Genomic DNA, 15806 nt, shown 5'->3' on the forward strand with positions numbered 1-15806 from the left:
AAAGAGGAGGAAAAATCTCAGGAACTTTTAGAATAAGATTGGTGTGTATAAAAAGCCGTCCTCTTCCCTACAACAAACAATGCTCAAAATCTATGTTTAGAGATAAGCTGGTACAGATTGAAACATAGGGAACAAATGCAATGATAATATTAAAACAGCTGACATTAACATTTGAAAAATCAATTCTGGATATGCCTGTGTAAGAGTGGAAGGATGATCTTGTGGTTAAAGAATGGGACTGAGAGTCAATTCCTGGCTCTGCCACATCTGCCTGTATGACCTTGGTCATAGGAGCAGATTTTAGAAGGTATCTAAGCACCTAAAAGAGTGCCCAGTGAAATTTTCAAAAGCACCTAAGTACCAAACTCCCATTGAAATAAATAGTAGGTTTGGAGCATTGTTGCAATCATGATGGTCCATTGAAATGCATGCAGTTTCCCCATTAGACACCTATCTCCATGGTCAGGCACTTAGATACCTTTAAAAATCTGTTTGTTGGCTCCTGTGACTCAGGTTTTCATCTCTTAGGTAGGAATAGTACTTCCTACTTCAGAGGCTTTGTAATGCTATGTGCACTAGTATGCATAAAGTTCTTCTCTGATGGATGATACACAAAGGGAATTTGGCACTCAAGTATTTAGTGTGTATAATTATATATTTTAACTGTCTCTTGCATAGATTCCAACTGATAGATTTTAATTTTGCTATGCAGTGCCTGTAAATACTGACATCATAATACTAAAACTCTAATTATCACAAACAAGCTATGGCTTGTGTATTCCTTTCCTATAAGAATGTGCAGCACAAAAGTGGGCACATGTACTAAATACCCATCAATCAAACTGACAAATGATAAGATATGAATTCCACTGTCCTACCTTTGGCCATGTTTTTCAGTCATGCTAGGGGCTAAGTAAATATGTGAACTTTCATCGTTCCTTGAAAACCAACATGCTCTTGCTGTGAGACCAGTTGGGGAATCATACTCTATGGGGTCCTCTAAGGGTATGTTGTCAGCAGTTGTCAACACCAGGAAATAAATGAATGGAATGTATTAAAAATAAGTGTAAAGAGCTCTGTACAAATAGTACTACAAAGAAACAGCTTCACTTTGCTTTATTTCAAGTGTCAGAAGAGTTTCTGAAAACAGCCCTAGGTGGAGTGTATTTTAGTAATCCCATTTGTGGAGTGCTGAGTAGATGATCACATTCTACAGAAATGGGAACACTAACCTAGATAAGAGAGAAATGTATTAGAGAGATAAGTACAGCAAGTCCTGCATGTAAGTTGTGACCCCTTAGTCAAATTTAGATGAAAAAGGCATTTATGGACTGCACTGCCACTTAAGAAGGCAAGAGATACAGAATATATTCTGGTTACAGCCCTTGTTGACAAACAGTAGGCTCAGTCACTCAATAGGGAGGGTAACTGAAATGAGAATGAAATCAGCTCCTTTAACAACAGCCACTACTACAAGAAGAAACTGGGTCGGCCTGTCCCAGATGTCCTAGTAGGTGACACAGAGGGGTGGAGAGGAGAGTTGGGCAGGGAGGAATGATGTCTTTTGTCTCCTTATAAACAAAGATGTTATTGTGAGTTCTCTCTCTCTATGTTCCTTCAGCCATCTGAGCCAACATGTTGGGCAATCTGATTCTGGCTCATTGACTTTTCTGGGGATGAGTGCTGATTCTTATTCCCTTTGCTCAAGAGCAGCATTCTTGTTCTCAGTAGCACCTGGGCTATGTATCACCAAAACATATTAGGGTTGCTCATGTCATAAGACAGTGGTCAACTTGGCCTCTGAAATTAGCTACCCGACATGCCCCTACTCCCAATATCAGAATGGAGAGACCTCAAGTAATAGGAGGCAGATTAATAGGAAAAAGTACCAGACAGATCCATGAGCAAGCTGGGCACACAGATGGTTAAAAAAAATGTGAGAACACTAAACACTGTAACACTGCGGGGGGCGCGGGGCAGGGCGGAGGGAGAATGACACAACAAGAACTAATTGCTGGCAATTCTTTGCTACAAATTTGTGCAACTAGTAAATATGACAACTTGGGAGGGCCTGACTAGTGTAAATTACTTAGCACTTGTGCTTTTGCAAACGTCCAATGACAAGTTGCAGCTACAGGTGACTAAAATATAAAGACACTTCTACCAATCTTCATCTGAAGCCAAGGACTGAAATACTATCACAATGTTCTTAGTCACTTACTAGTTCTAGAAATGGCAGCGTGTGCAGTGTTGCAGTCCAGACTGTTGCCTAGCAGTTGTATTCTGTTTTGTTTGATCACTCTTCTATTCCTTCTCAGTGATGCTTCTGCTAAATGGAACATTTTTGTGATTCCTTTTTTCTCCTCCACCGATTCTAATTTCAGAAAAACTAATAACTTTCCATAAGTGGTAGCCTTCAATTACACTGAACCTATTAATGTATTTAAAGTTCTTTGTTAGTTTACTGTATTCCCTGACTCATCGGCTATGTAGTGAGTCTCTGCAGTGAAACTAATTATGGGGTCTGTACCAGTGCCTGCTGTGTTAAATATGTCTATTCACAAGTATCACGACTACCCTGGTAGATTCTATTGTAGGTGAAATGTCTGTTCTATATTTAGAAAGCAGGAGGTGTTATGTGTAGTTCTTTACCCACTAGGAAAGTCTTACATTGTACTTGATTTAATGCTTAGAGCTTTGTTTATCCAAATCCTCACTATGGGGTAAATTCCTTCCTGGCAAGCAAAGAGGGAAAAAGGTGTAGGTGGATTTTGCATCCTCGGTAAGGAGTAGGAGGCTGATAGAATCTGTGCAAGACTGTTCATACAGCTACACTTCTGACATGCACCAGGGATCATGCACTGGCCAGCGGAAGAGTCTTTGGTAGCAAAAGTACCCTAGCTAGGATGCAAACAAAGCAGATGATCAGTCAAACAAGTGGTCTTTATTCAGAGAAGTTGCAATACAAATCTAACATGCCATTTTCAGTAGACTACCAAGACCACTCCTGTCTTGCTAGAGCAGAAGACCCCTTGTCCCTAATGTGACCAGCTTTGTCGAATATCACCATGTACTGGCTGCTACTAAAAACGCAGGATTTAGGCCTTTAGGACTTATACTTTCCATCTGATATAGTTGGAAGGGGAGAGCATACCAAACACCTTAGGATTTAGCTGTTTTAAAATATATCTATTAAATAAAAATATTTATTTCTGTAGGCTACTGATGTAAAACTGCTTGGATGAATCAGAGAAGTTTCACGAATGGCAAACACTGTCTTGAGACCAATTTTATTTTAGGAACCTAGGATGGGAAGGCTCAACCTGTATGGTCAAGTCTAATTTGCTGCTATCACAAGTAACTATGTAATAGATGTTAAAACCACCTGTCCAAGCAGGGCAGTCCGCCCAGTCTCACCTGTCACTACTTGCTGTTTCTTAAATTGGTGTAAAATGCAGGAGACTGCCCATTTTAATGCCCCAATGCCTGGGGGTGCTATACATGGCTCTGTACCATCCCTACACTATGTTCCATACCTCGCAGATGGCACCCCAGCTTCAGGGCAGGCCAAACTTGGTTCACTGTTGGGCTTCTCACACACTGCCCCCTCCAGGGCCACATTCATACTGTCCCTCTCTCACTGGGGCCTCTTTCACTCTGCCCTTTCTCAGGGGGCCTCTTGTACGCTGCCCCTCACTGGGCCACTTACAACCTGCCCTGCTCCCTTGAGCGACCCCCTTGGGCCATCAGGTTTAACTACTATCGTGTTGGCACTGCACACGCAGCCCTTCAGATCGCTCGTGCTCTCTTACTCTACATGGCATTAGCCTCGTGCCTAACGCTGGGTGGATTCTGCCCCTAGCCCCTCACCAGGCAACTTTCCACAATCACATGCTCATGGGGGCTGACCCATGTGCTGCCCTTCAAGCCATCCTTCAGCCCTACTCAACACACCCCCTGGTGCAGCTCTTCAAACTGACCTTCAGTCCTACTCTACACCTTGCTTACACACAGTCCTTCAGGTTATAACAACGCCCCCTAATCTGTGCAGGCCCACAATACATTATTGCCCCTGCTCTTGGGCCACTCTCCTGCTCTCTCTCTGGGCCATGCTACTGCCTGCTCCCTGGGGCCTCCAGAGTCTTACCCTGTGTAGGGCTCAGATGTCTGAAGACGTGTCTGGTCCTGTGCCTGTCTCTAAGTCTGGGACCACCGGGATGTGGGGCTGGAGTTTTATGGCACCCCTCCCTGCCTTTCACTGAGGAGGCAACTGGCCTGGCATTTCTGGGGAACTCCTCTGCCACGGGTAGCCCCACCAGGCCATCCTTCCCCGGCAGGATGTGGTTTTCAGTCATACCCAAGACCAGGAGCCTCCTGCCATCCCTATAGCTCCTGCCCTTATCTCCAAGGATGTTCCAAGCAGCAGCTCAGCCAGGTGTTGCTCCTTTGGTTGTCAGCAGCAGACTGCTACCTCAGACCTGAGAGCCTAGATCTAAAATGGCTGCCTCATCAGGGCTGGTCTGCACCTGTCAGTTGCCTGCTCCCAGCCTTAAAGGGGCAGGCACCCGAAAGTGCCCTGCCACAAATTTCTTTTGCAATATTTTTTTTGTTGCATTGAAACTGTAAGATCTGTGACTGGACTATACTATGGTTGAGATGTTCTTAGCAATGTGGGGTACTATTTCCCAAAACGTGGGACTGTAGTAGTTGAGAGACCACAGAAAATGAACAAATTAAGGCATGGTTAGGATTGTTGGGAGAGTAAAGGGAAGGAATTTGTTTTGTGATCCTGTGTAGTTCTCTGCTTTTAGCAAATGATGATCCAAAGGAGTTGGGTACATCTACCATGTATTATAATGATATATGTGTATCTAAATCCTTTAAGTTGCTTTGAAAATTTCAACCTTTGTCAACATAACCTTCAGCATCTTGAATAACTAGCATTCTGTGGAAGAGAAAACACTGCCATTTGAATACAGAACATCAGGATAGCAAGAAGAAATGTAGATTAATTAGATAATTTCAATGCTTTAGTGTTCCCCTGTGGGGATACCAATATACCTGCCTTATTTGTACCTTTTACAGAAGTAACCATCTCATATGGAGCAGCATCTGTTCCTATGATATAGCTGAACAATCCAACGGTAAGTAGTACAAGCCATTTGCTACTAAAACAGTATGCATTTTTAGGAAGTTAATTTTACTAATCTATAAAAATCAGAACAGTGTGAACAACTGGAACATTAAACATACTGACTATAGTTTTCCCCCTATCCTCCCCCTTAAATTCATAGTATATCAGCATGGATATATGAATCATAAATTAAAATGTTACATCTTTCAAGATGGATGATTTGAGATGTTTATTTCCTCATTGGGAGATTAATGAGGATTCATAGACACTGGATTATTTTCCCTAGTCTGTTTGTTTATATGATGCATATAGTTTCTCTCATTTTGAGAGAGAGTGTGTAAAATGTAAAAGGGACGGCAAAACTCATAATTCATAGGACATCAGAAAGCAGCTATATTCAAACCTTCAGCTGGTCCATAGCTTCTTTTATAAACCGGCCAGATCCAGAATCTAACAAAGTTGATATGAATTTTTCTCTTTTATGACTTAAATTCTCCAAGAGGCTATTCTTAGGCAGAGGGAAAAATAAAGGAGTCACTAAAATGTCCATTTTCCATGCTATATGGAAACCACCAGATTGCGGGGCAATCTGGTGGTTGCGTCAGAGGATAAAGCGGACCTCTTTAACCAATTCTTCACCTCCGTTTTCTTGTGCAGGGACCGGGACTTCCCTGCTGTGATAGAAGCCGGACGCGAGGGGATCGCCTTCAGACCTCAGGTTGGGGAGGACCGGGTTAGAGAGCTTCTGGAGGGGCTGGACGCGTTCAAGTCAGCGGGTCCGGATGCTCTCCACCCCAGGGTGCTGAGGGAGCTGGCTGGGGTTATTGCAGGGCCCCTGGCACGGCTCTACGAGCGATCGTGGTGCTTGGGCCAGGTGCCAGACGATTGGAAGGTAGCTAATGTGGTCCCCATCTTCAAAAAAGGGAAAAGGGAGGACCCGGGCAATTATAGGCCCGTCAGTCTTACCTCAATCCTGGGGAAGCTCTTTGAGAAGATCATCAAGGAGCACATTTGTGATGGGCCGGCATCCGAGATGATGCTCAGGGGCAATCAGCATGGATTTATTAGGGGGAGATCATGTCAGACCAACCTGATTGCCTTTTATGATCAGGTCACAAAGGCCATGGATGCAGGTGTTGCGGTGGATGTAGTCTTTCTGGACTTCAGCAAGGCCTTTGACACCGTCTCTCACCCCATCCTAATTAGTAAACTAGGCGACTGTGGCATAGATGCCTACACGGTCAGATGGATTGCAGATTGGCTGAAGGGTCGCACTCAGAGGGTGGTGGTGGATGGATCATATTCGACTTGGGGGGAGGTGGGTAGTGGAGTCCCTCAGGGCTCGGTCCTGGGCCCTGCGCTGTTCAATGTCTTCATCAGCGATCTTGATGTTGGGGTGGAGAGCAACCTGTTTAAATTCGCTGATGACACCAAAATTTGGGGGGAGGTGAGCACGCTAGCAGGGAGAGAGAGATTGCAGAAGGATCTGGATAGGTTACAGGGGTGGGCAGACAGGAACAGGATGCGTTTCAATACGGACAAGTGCAGGGTGCTGCACTTGGGTAGTAGGAACCAGCAGCACACTTATAAGATGGGGAGCTCCCTACTTGAGAGCACGGAGGCGGAAAGGGATCTTGGTGTCATTATTGACTCCAAGATGAACATGGGCCGACAATGCGAGGTCATGGTTGGCAGGGCTAACCGGACCTTGTCGTGCATCCACAGGTGCATCTCGAGTAGAGCCAGGGAGGTGATCCTCCCCCTCTATGCGACGCTGGTCAGGCCGCAGCTGGAGTATTGTGTCCAGTTCTGTGCGCCCCATTTCAGGAGGGATGTGGACAACATGGAGAGGGTCCAGAGGAGGGCCACCCGCATGATCCGGGGACAACAGGGCAGACCCTACAGTGAGAGACTGCGGGACTTGAACCTATTCAGCCTCCACAAGAGAAGGCTGAGGGGGGACCTGGTGACCGTCTATAAACTCACTAGGGGGAACCAGAAGGGTTTGGGGGAGACGCTGTTTCCCCTAGCCCCTGCTGGCATAACAAGGAATAATGGGCACAAGTTGATGGAGAGGAGGTACAGATTGGACATCCGAAAAAACTACTTCACAGTCAGGGCGGCTAGGAGCTGGAACCAACTTCCAAGGGAGGTGGTGCTGGCCCCTACCCTGGGGATCTTTAAGAAGAGGCTGGATACTTACCTGGCTGGACTCATTTGAGTCCCGTTTTTGTTTTTAGGGTGAGTGGTTTTGTTTGTGTTTTTGGGTTGTTCTCCCGCCCTGGCGGGGGGTCGGGCTAGAAGATCTATTAGGTCCCTTCCGACCCTGAAACTATGAAACTATGAAACTATATGCCAATCTATCTAGGGGTTGTTCATTTATACAAAAGATAATCAATCAGATTAAAAATTCTTTACTGACATAAGATCAAGTGCTTCCAAGTAATAAAATAGGCAGAAACTTCTGGTTTATAGAAAATAAACCATCTTCCAGAACAGGACTTCACAGTGTATTTGGGGTTCTAGGGCTGGATTCTCTGACCTACTAAGAGTCTAAGATTGTTTGAAAATGCTGGAAATAGCCAGAGGAGCATGTTCCTTGGATACAGGAAGTCTTAGCTGGTATAAAGTTGAGAGGGCAGCATTGCTGCCTTCTATGTTAGCCATGCCTCTCTATGTAAGTGTCATGACCCAAAAGGCATGATTGTGTGTGTGCTTTGGCACCAGAATTATCCCCGTCAAATTGCAGAGCATTGCACGGGAGAGTTTCCTGTAGCAAGAGGAAACCCCGGTGTAGGGACCAGTTTCCCGCCTTTTCTGCAGCTTCTTTTGCAGAGTGCATTGCTCATGTAGCAAGAGGAATGCACGGTGCAAAAGAGTTCCCGCCACCGGTATGCAAATTTGTTCCCCATAATTGGCTAGTGCTAAATTATTCACACGTGGCGGCTAATGATTGGCCTGTTAGCCGTATAAGAGGCTTGAGCGGTTTCCGCCCAAGCCGAAGAGGACTCCACATCCATCTCGTGGGGACTCTGGGTACACGGCAGGGTAATAGAAACCCTGTGTGAGATCCAGAGGAGCGTGGCGGCCTGATCCACCGCCCACCTCTTCCCGTCTTCGAATGCAACTCTTATAAGACGTACTTACGAATTCTACTTTGGTGGCTCGTTCACCCAGAGCATCCAGAGCTCTGCACTGTGGAGCCTAGCAACCTCCATGAGACCGTCTGTGTTGTTTGTCTGTAACTGCAACTTAATCAAGCTTTCCAGCCTACACCACTGCCATCTCGGTGTAAGTAAACAATCTTTTAAAATTACCGCTACGCGTCCGTGCCTAATTCCAGCTCGACGGCCTTCCCTCTCCACCCCCGCGTGCCCGGGCTGCTGGCCACAGCCCGCGTGCAGCGCGAAAAAGGGCTCGGGTCGCTCCCGGCCCGCACAGTAAGTAGAAGGAATCAAAGTGTCAAAGGCATTCTGGAAGCCAGGAATGAGTGTGTCAGGAAGAAGAGGCTTGTACTACACCTGACTTGTTTGCTGATTTGAGGTTCCTGTCAATAATGCAAATTAAAGTTCTCCCTTTGCATTTCTGGCTTGTACTGAGAGCCTGTGACTCTGAGTCAGAGACCTGCAATCAGCACAGCTAGGAGTTATCAGGTAAATTATGCTAATAAGTTTTAAGGCAATGCTCTGGAGAAAAAGTAGACATAGCTACACTGGCAGAAGGCAGGTTCTGCTGGCAGTGCTTCTTCCATTTAGGGGACATAGTGTAGCTGGTGGCAGAAAACCTCTTTCTTCCTTTCAAGTTGTACCTATACCAGGACACCCAACTACAACACCATTACTACCAAAGTACACACACAGTTAAATTCAGGTAGTGACACAAAATCTGTAGTCTGCAACTTACCTGTAAGTTGTTAGAGGGTAGCATGTTAAATAGTGTGGCATGAGTCTAAGTTATCTGAAAGCGGGCCTGACTTTTACTCATTGGGAACAAAGAACATTGCTTCTCTATGGCTAGACCCCACAAAGGGATTTGAACACCAAATAGATCCTTAAATACTTAATTCTAGAATGTCGATCTTTAGAACCACCTTTCAGCTTTTGTCTAACCTCAGTGGCACCAGAATTCCCCTGGTGCTGAAGTTCCAACTGATAGTTCCCTAGATACCTACATTTTGGCCACTGAATGTACATACAACACTTATGTGTTGATGGAAATTGAGCAGCTCAGCAACTATGCCTCAGCAGGATTTTAAGTGTTGAGCATTCTTAAAGCACACCTATCAGACTGGGTTTCAAGCTGGCTATAATGAACAGGATGCCACGAGTCCAGCTGGTGTCCTCAGATGTGCTCTAACTGGTGCCTGTACACATGAGGGTCTCTGGAGCAGACTTGACTGGGGCGTTCTAATTAGAACGCTCCAGCAGCCTCGCCGTCACATGTATTCAGCGTCCCCATGTTTCAAAATGACAGTGGGGGCGCTTTAACTGAAGCTCGTAAAACGAGCTATAGTTAAGCACCCCTGCCGCCATTTTGAAGTGCAGGATGCTGATATACATGAGGTGTTGTGGGCATTTTAATTAGAGCAGCTCCTGAGAGCCGCTCTTAATTAAAATACCCCCCTGCCCCCCATGCTGGAGCACGTGTATAGAATGCCTGCCCACCAGGTTGGGCCCTGCAGGCAAGACAGGCAGGCAGTGGAACAGCACAACACACATTTATTCTTAGGCACCAAAATCTTCCAATGATTTGAACAAGAAACCCGAGGGCTTAAATCAGAGATGTGGCACAGGACCTAGAAAACAGGAGCCACAAATCTGATCCCAGGTCTTCTTTGTGCTCTACTGCATGTTTTGGGCTCAGGCTGGCAACAAATAGGACCGAAGAAAGGCCAGCAGTGAAGAATGGATATTAAAACACTTTCTTTGTCTCTCTACTGTCAGGATTTCTCTCTGAGTTTCCCAGATGACACTTGAAGACCTCTCCCATTGATCTATGAGCTTTGCAACCTTTGTTGCTATGGCTCCTTTACATTGGTACCATTGCTCCTAGATAGAAAAATACACAACTCTGAAACCTTTTTGTTAGAATTAAGGTCGCAGAGACAGGACTTGCTTCTAGCTGCTAATGCACATGAAAAGAAGCTTAAAATCATTAAAAACTTTCCAAGTAACGTGTTTTCTTTTCCTGTTGTGCATTGCTTTGTTGCTACGGGGATGATATGTAGTCACACCTCAGAGAGAGATTCTGCAACTGCAAACAGAACAGGAAGTAACCACAAGGCAAGACACCCCTTTAGATAGAGTACACATTAGGAAACCCTCAGGTACCTCCTGGTTTGGAGAATGAATAAAAGTGTGAGATTAACAGTCACTCATAGTGGGTGACAGTAATGTGGATTGTCTTTTCTCATGCTGTTCTTGTGCCATGCCAACAGCTTGGGAAAGAAAACTAAAAACTGGAGGTCATACCTTGAAGGGGATAATGGTTATGCCTGTTTTTAGAAGGACTTGAAATACAGTGAGTTAATACACTAGCCTTATCTCAGAAGAGCAGGTTTAAGTCCAGCTTGTGTTCAGAAATATGGCTTTGGTGGACCCATTCTATACCCAAATGGGTTCAGAGTGCAATAACTGCAATGCAATTTGGCATGATTACCTGATCAGAATTACAAGGCCACATATAGTGAATCTGGTACAGTCTCAAACAAGTAGCACGGAGTTACGTGACCAGAATATGCAGGTCAGAATTTAGCAGCATTGTCACAAATATACCTACTGCCCCATACATTCTTCACTTTCATGACTATTCCATTTCTAAAAATATTTAAAGAATTAAAGGTGTATGGGCACCCAAGTACTGGAGGAAACTATGCACTGGAGAAAAGGACAGCAGCAGGGTCTATGGGAGAGTATGCTGCAGTCAACATTTTATTTAATTTTTTTAAAGCCAGCACTCAGGATTTTCAAGTATTTCTCTAAATTGTCAGGATAAATCCATCATTTCATTAACAATTTGCCACAAGATAGAGTCTTGCTTAAACAAAAACAATTTTGTCCTTACAATGTCTTTATAATCTACTGATAAATCTTGCAAACAATACTGGGAGTATTACTTACCAGCATTAATTTTCCCTTGGAGTTCAGTTTGCCTACTCGCAATATTAAGGCTTACTGCCCCAATCCTCCAATGAACTTCATGCCAGTACAGAGATTTACCCAAAAAGAGCTCATTGCTGGCTCAGGACCTCTGAATTGTGGGAAGCAGGTGAAGGAGGCCTTACATTTTCTGCCAGTAATTCTGTGGGAATACTTTAGAAGTCAGAGAGAAAAGTCCTATTGAAATTACTTATCTATCTTCCTGTCAGCAGACAAGTGCTCCCTACAGTATATCTTTTATATATTCTATGATTTGTCCAATCTGGTTTTAAATATTAAATTACTCTAGCAATGGGCTTCTACAATCTCTGAGTGATTATTTCAATCTAATAGAACCTCTTCATCAGGAAATTATTCTTGATATCAAGCATATATTTTCCTTTGTCCCATTTCTTCCCATTACCTTTAGTTAAAAATCTTGAACAATGTTAAGTCCTTGCCCCAGTTTACCCAACCTATGCATATCTACCTTTTACTCTTTCCTCAGAAATGAATACAACTTTCCCCTTAATAGTTTTAATTGCTTGTCTCTGATATCCTGCCAATTTCTTTCATCTTTTTGATACCGAGATTCCAGAAGTGTGATCAGTAGTCTGTGCGCAGTCCCATCAATGCTGTATACAAAGGGACTACAAAGCAGTGTGGTGGTCTGTGATGTATTGCTTCTACATATGCAACCCAAAATTGCTTTGGCTGCTTCTTCCTCGCCCGCCCCCCACTATACTGAATTGCAAATTGATATCCAAAGTACTGCCCTTATCTCCATAAGTCTTTTTTGGTATAATTTCTATATTAGATCTCCCTGCTATCTGTAGCTTACATTTGGTTGGTATTTGACCTGCCCCTATCCCCACAGTCAAATATTGCCTTATATCTTTGTCTGCCCTAATTTTACTACTTTTTAATACAAATAAATATTAATCAGCAATGATCTCTATATGTAAATGCATCCATTAGGCAAATATAAATATTTATATTTCTAGGCTCTAAAGCATCTAAAACATGTTAGAAAGGTACATATCATCCCTATTTTGTAAGGGGTGTGGGGGGATGGGAACTGAGGCATAGAAAGGTGACCTAGGTTTCTTGAGAGATGCAGGGCACCTCTACCTTTCATTAATACCTTCTACAAACAGGTCAAACAGGACAAATATAAAAGTGTTGGGTGACTAAAAATCTGTTAAATATGAATGTAAGAAATAAAATGTAGAGCTAGAGATTCTAAGGTGTTTACTTAATATTTATTTTTTTCAGGCATCTTAGGGATATATAGAAAGTGTTAATTTAACTGAGCAGTAGTCTCAATAGCCAAGGTGCCATGATAGTGCTTATTTGAGGGTTCACATTTTGTAGGTTTTGAATAGATACTGAAGCAAAAACTTAACTAGATTTCACAAACTAATATTCTGTTGAATACTTCATATGTTTATTTGCAGAAGTTATATCAATTAAAAAAAAACAACTGAAATATAAAGTGAAAAGTAGCCAAAATATTTCTTTAAAAAATGAGAACAAAGGGAAATTAATAGGTCACTGTGGTAGAACACAGGGACATAGGAATAGGCATAACAACGTATAACAGACCAGTTCCTGTCTGTATCTTGTTTCTAACCACAGCCCTTAACTTGGGCTAACTTCACAAAGAGACTTTGCCACATTTAGTTGTGACTGAGATCCTCAGATTTCCTTTTAAAGTCCCTCAGTCCCAGGAAGGTACATTATGCACCTACACTTCTGCCATTGGACAAGTACACAGCTACCCAAGGCTGACCCTGACAGATATGCAAGCTCAGCCCCAACTCACTAAGCTGGAACTGGGTTCTCAAACTGAGCAGTTCCCACAATCTCACCTGTGGGACTGGATCTAGTAGGTGTTTCCTAACATGCCTCACCTGTACAAAAGACAACCAGAAGGAAGGGGTTCCAGTGTCCTCCCTTAATACCCGGTAGGCAGGCCACTCATCTATGTGGGAGATCCAGGTTTTAATATGTCCTTTGTGGTCTTGTTTAGACTATGTGCATCTCTTATGGTTGTGAGTTCCTCAAGTTTATAATGGGTTGTGCAACCAGCATTTCCTCTTATCAGTTAGAATTGGTCACCTTCCAATTTCATGGGATGTGCCCTTGTTTGTATTGTTGCCTCTTTTAGACTAAGTAGTTAGTCAGCGTTTTGGGCCTTGCTGGTTTGTTTCCTTTGGGGGAAGGAGGAATCAGTGAGACAACTTCTCTGCTTTAATCTCATTTGTTTGTTTTTTTTTAAGTAAAAAAAAGTCTTATTTTCTGAAGCACAGTAAAAAGAAACAATAGCTGACAACTTCTCTGTTCAGAAATCCAAGTCAATTTTCTCAGAAAGTGTTCTGCCCAGAAGCAGCTTGCTTTCTTGGCTTCTTCCCCAAGCCACAGACCCTTGTTTCTACACCTGTCAGCTGGCTTTTCCCTTACTTTCTGCTTCCTTTTCCATGCTAATCTATTAAGAAAAAGGAATGTCACTTTGCCTTCCATACACCATTCATCTCCATATATCCCTGTAATGTGTCCTCTCTGGTTCATCCCCTTTTTAAACTACTATGCTAGTCCTTACAGTCTCTCTCTTCATATGGTGTCCTTCCCATGCCTCTGTGTTAATTTCCTGCCTCTGAACCTGTTCTATTTTTGATATATCTTTTTTTCTTGAGACAGGGTGGCCAGAACTGAAGCACAGTAATCTAGAGAGGACGGTGTACTGATGATTTATATAAAGACATTATGCTTCCTTGGTATAACTGTCTCCCTCTTTCTCTGTATAACCTAACATTTGTGTTAGCTTTTTTTTCGCCCTTTACTGCTGCTGCATACTGCTGAGTAGAGATTTTTGTTGCTGGAAGTTGCTGAATGTCCAAATGCCATCAGCAGAGAGGTAGTTAGCCTGGTTTAGGGGCAGAGGGGAGGGTGAACTGGCATCCCACTTTGATTCGTGCTCCACCCAAAGTTTAACACCAACTGCCTGGAAGTGGCAGCAGCATTTCTAGTCCATCGATGTTGAGGGCATTGCATGACCTGCAGGAATCTACCTGTTCCCTTCTAAAATCTTCATTCCACAGGCCTTAACCATTCTCTCTTCCTTTTAATGGTCTGAATGTTACCCCCATCTCAAGCTAGCCTTTGTTTTGCCATGCTGCTGCCTGCTGGCTGCTCCTGGATCTCCTACGTCACAGCCCCCCGGATCACTTTTCCCTCCTGCCATTGAGGTTCTGCTTGGTTTGGCTGTGGATCACTTTTCACTCCTGCCATTGAGGTTCTGCTTGGTTTGGCTTCCACCTTACACTGAATGAGGCCGCTCTGGCCTCTGGTCTATTAGTTTATTCTGAATGGGAGAGAAATGGGGAGGGAGGGGATGTTATGTGTGACGATGCGGCTCATCATCTACCCCCATCTTTCCAGCACCCTTGATTGGCCCAGGAGCGTGCTGGCATGAAGGAGGGGCAGAAGACCGCAGGGTGCACCTCCTGGCCCTGCTTATCTGGACAGCTGCAGAGCACCAGCTTTGGGGACCTGGAGTTCATCTGCCAGGTGCTGCCACAGGGTGGTCCCTAAACAGGCAGGTGGGAGAAGGGTGGAGACCCCACAGGCACAAAGACCCTCATGAAGTTCCTGCTGGGTGCAAGCCAGCATTGCCAGGTCTTAAATGCCAGGTCCTTTCCTGCCTAAGAGTAGGGGGGCTGGACCTGACAGTCTCGTGAGGTCCCATCTAGCCCCTAACTTCTATGAAGCTATATGAAATGATCTTATTGGAAGCTCAAAATGATCCCATTTGCTGAAAAACTATTGTACGTTGAAAAAAAAAAATCTGCAAATAAGTGCAAAAAGTCTTCTTGTTTACTGTATATTGCTCACTGGAACCCGGCAGTGAGCGAGAACTGGGTCATCCCAGTTGAAGCAGTTCTTTATTGTGAAGCAGGCAGTCCTCAGAAAGAGCTGATAGCAAGCCCAAAAGTCAGTTAAGCCCTTCTGAGAGTGATTTGAGTTTTGTATTTGCAGCATCAATTTTCGAACCCTTGCACTATGATGGGCACTATGATGGCCTGCACGAGTCTAGTACAAAAATGATCATTACCATGCACCTGGCAACACCGGTTCCAGCCTCCCACCCCGCTTGCTCCAGTACGACACCGACCAGCAGCTCACCCACGAGGCGCCTCCCCTCCCCCAACTAGTACGCGGGCTCCCTCGCGCGGCCGCACTAGGAGGAAGGGTGGGGGGGCGGAGGACAGCGCCTGCTCCGCGCGCACTCAGCCTAGCTTGAGCCTCCTTCCGCACTCCGCGCCATGCTAGTGGCTGGCGCGGCGGCAGGCCCCTCCCAATGGGCGGGGCGGCCGCGTCAGCACTTTCGGCTGTGCCGGGGCCAGGCTCCTGACAGGCGAGGCGAGTAGGCTAGAACGCCGGGAGGGGAGGGGTGGGGGGAGGACGGGCGGCTGGACTGACGGACGGAACCTTTCCTGCTGCCGGGGAGGGGGGCGGACGGAACCTTCCCTGTC

The 15806-nt window shown here is 44.8% G+C and overlaps 1 long non-coding RNA gene across 1 annotated transcript; it reads left to right on the top strand.

Moving 5' to 3' along the window:
* On the top strand, positions 1-5847 carry LOC112550370. The gene is made up of 3 exons (XR_003094177.1): positions 1-41; positions 5086-5144; positions 5792-5847. It is a non-coding gene; the product is annotated as an uncharacterized LOC112550370 (long non-coding RNA).
* The last annotated feature ends 9959 nt before the right edge of the window (positions 5848-15806 follow it).

The sequence above is a fragment of the Alligator sinensis genome, unplaced genomic scaffold (genome assembly GCF_000455745.1).
Source record: "Alligator sinensis unplaced genomic scaffold, ASM45574v1 scaffold609_2, whole genome shotgun sequence".
Lineage (NCBI taxonomy): Eukaryota > Metazoa > Chordata > Crocodylia > Alligatoridae > Alligator > Alligator sinensis.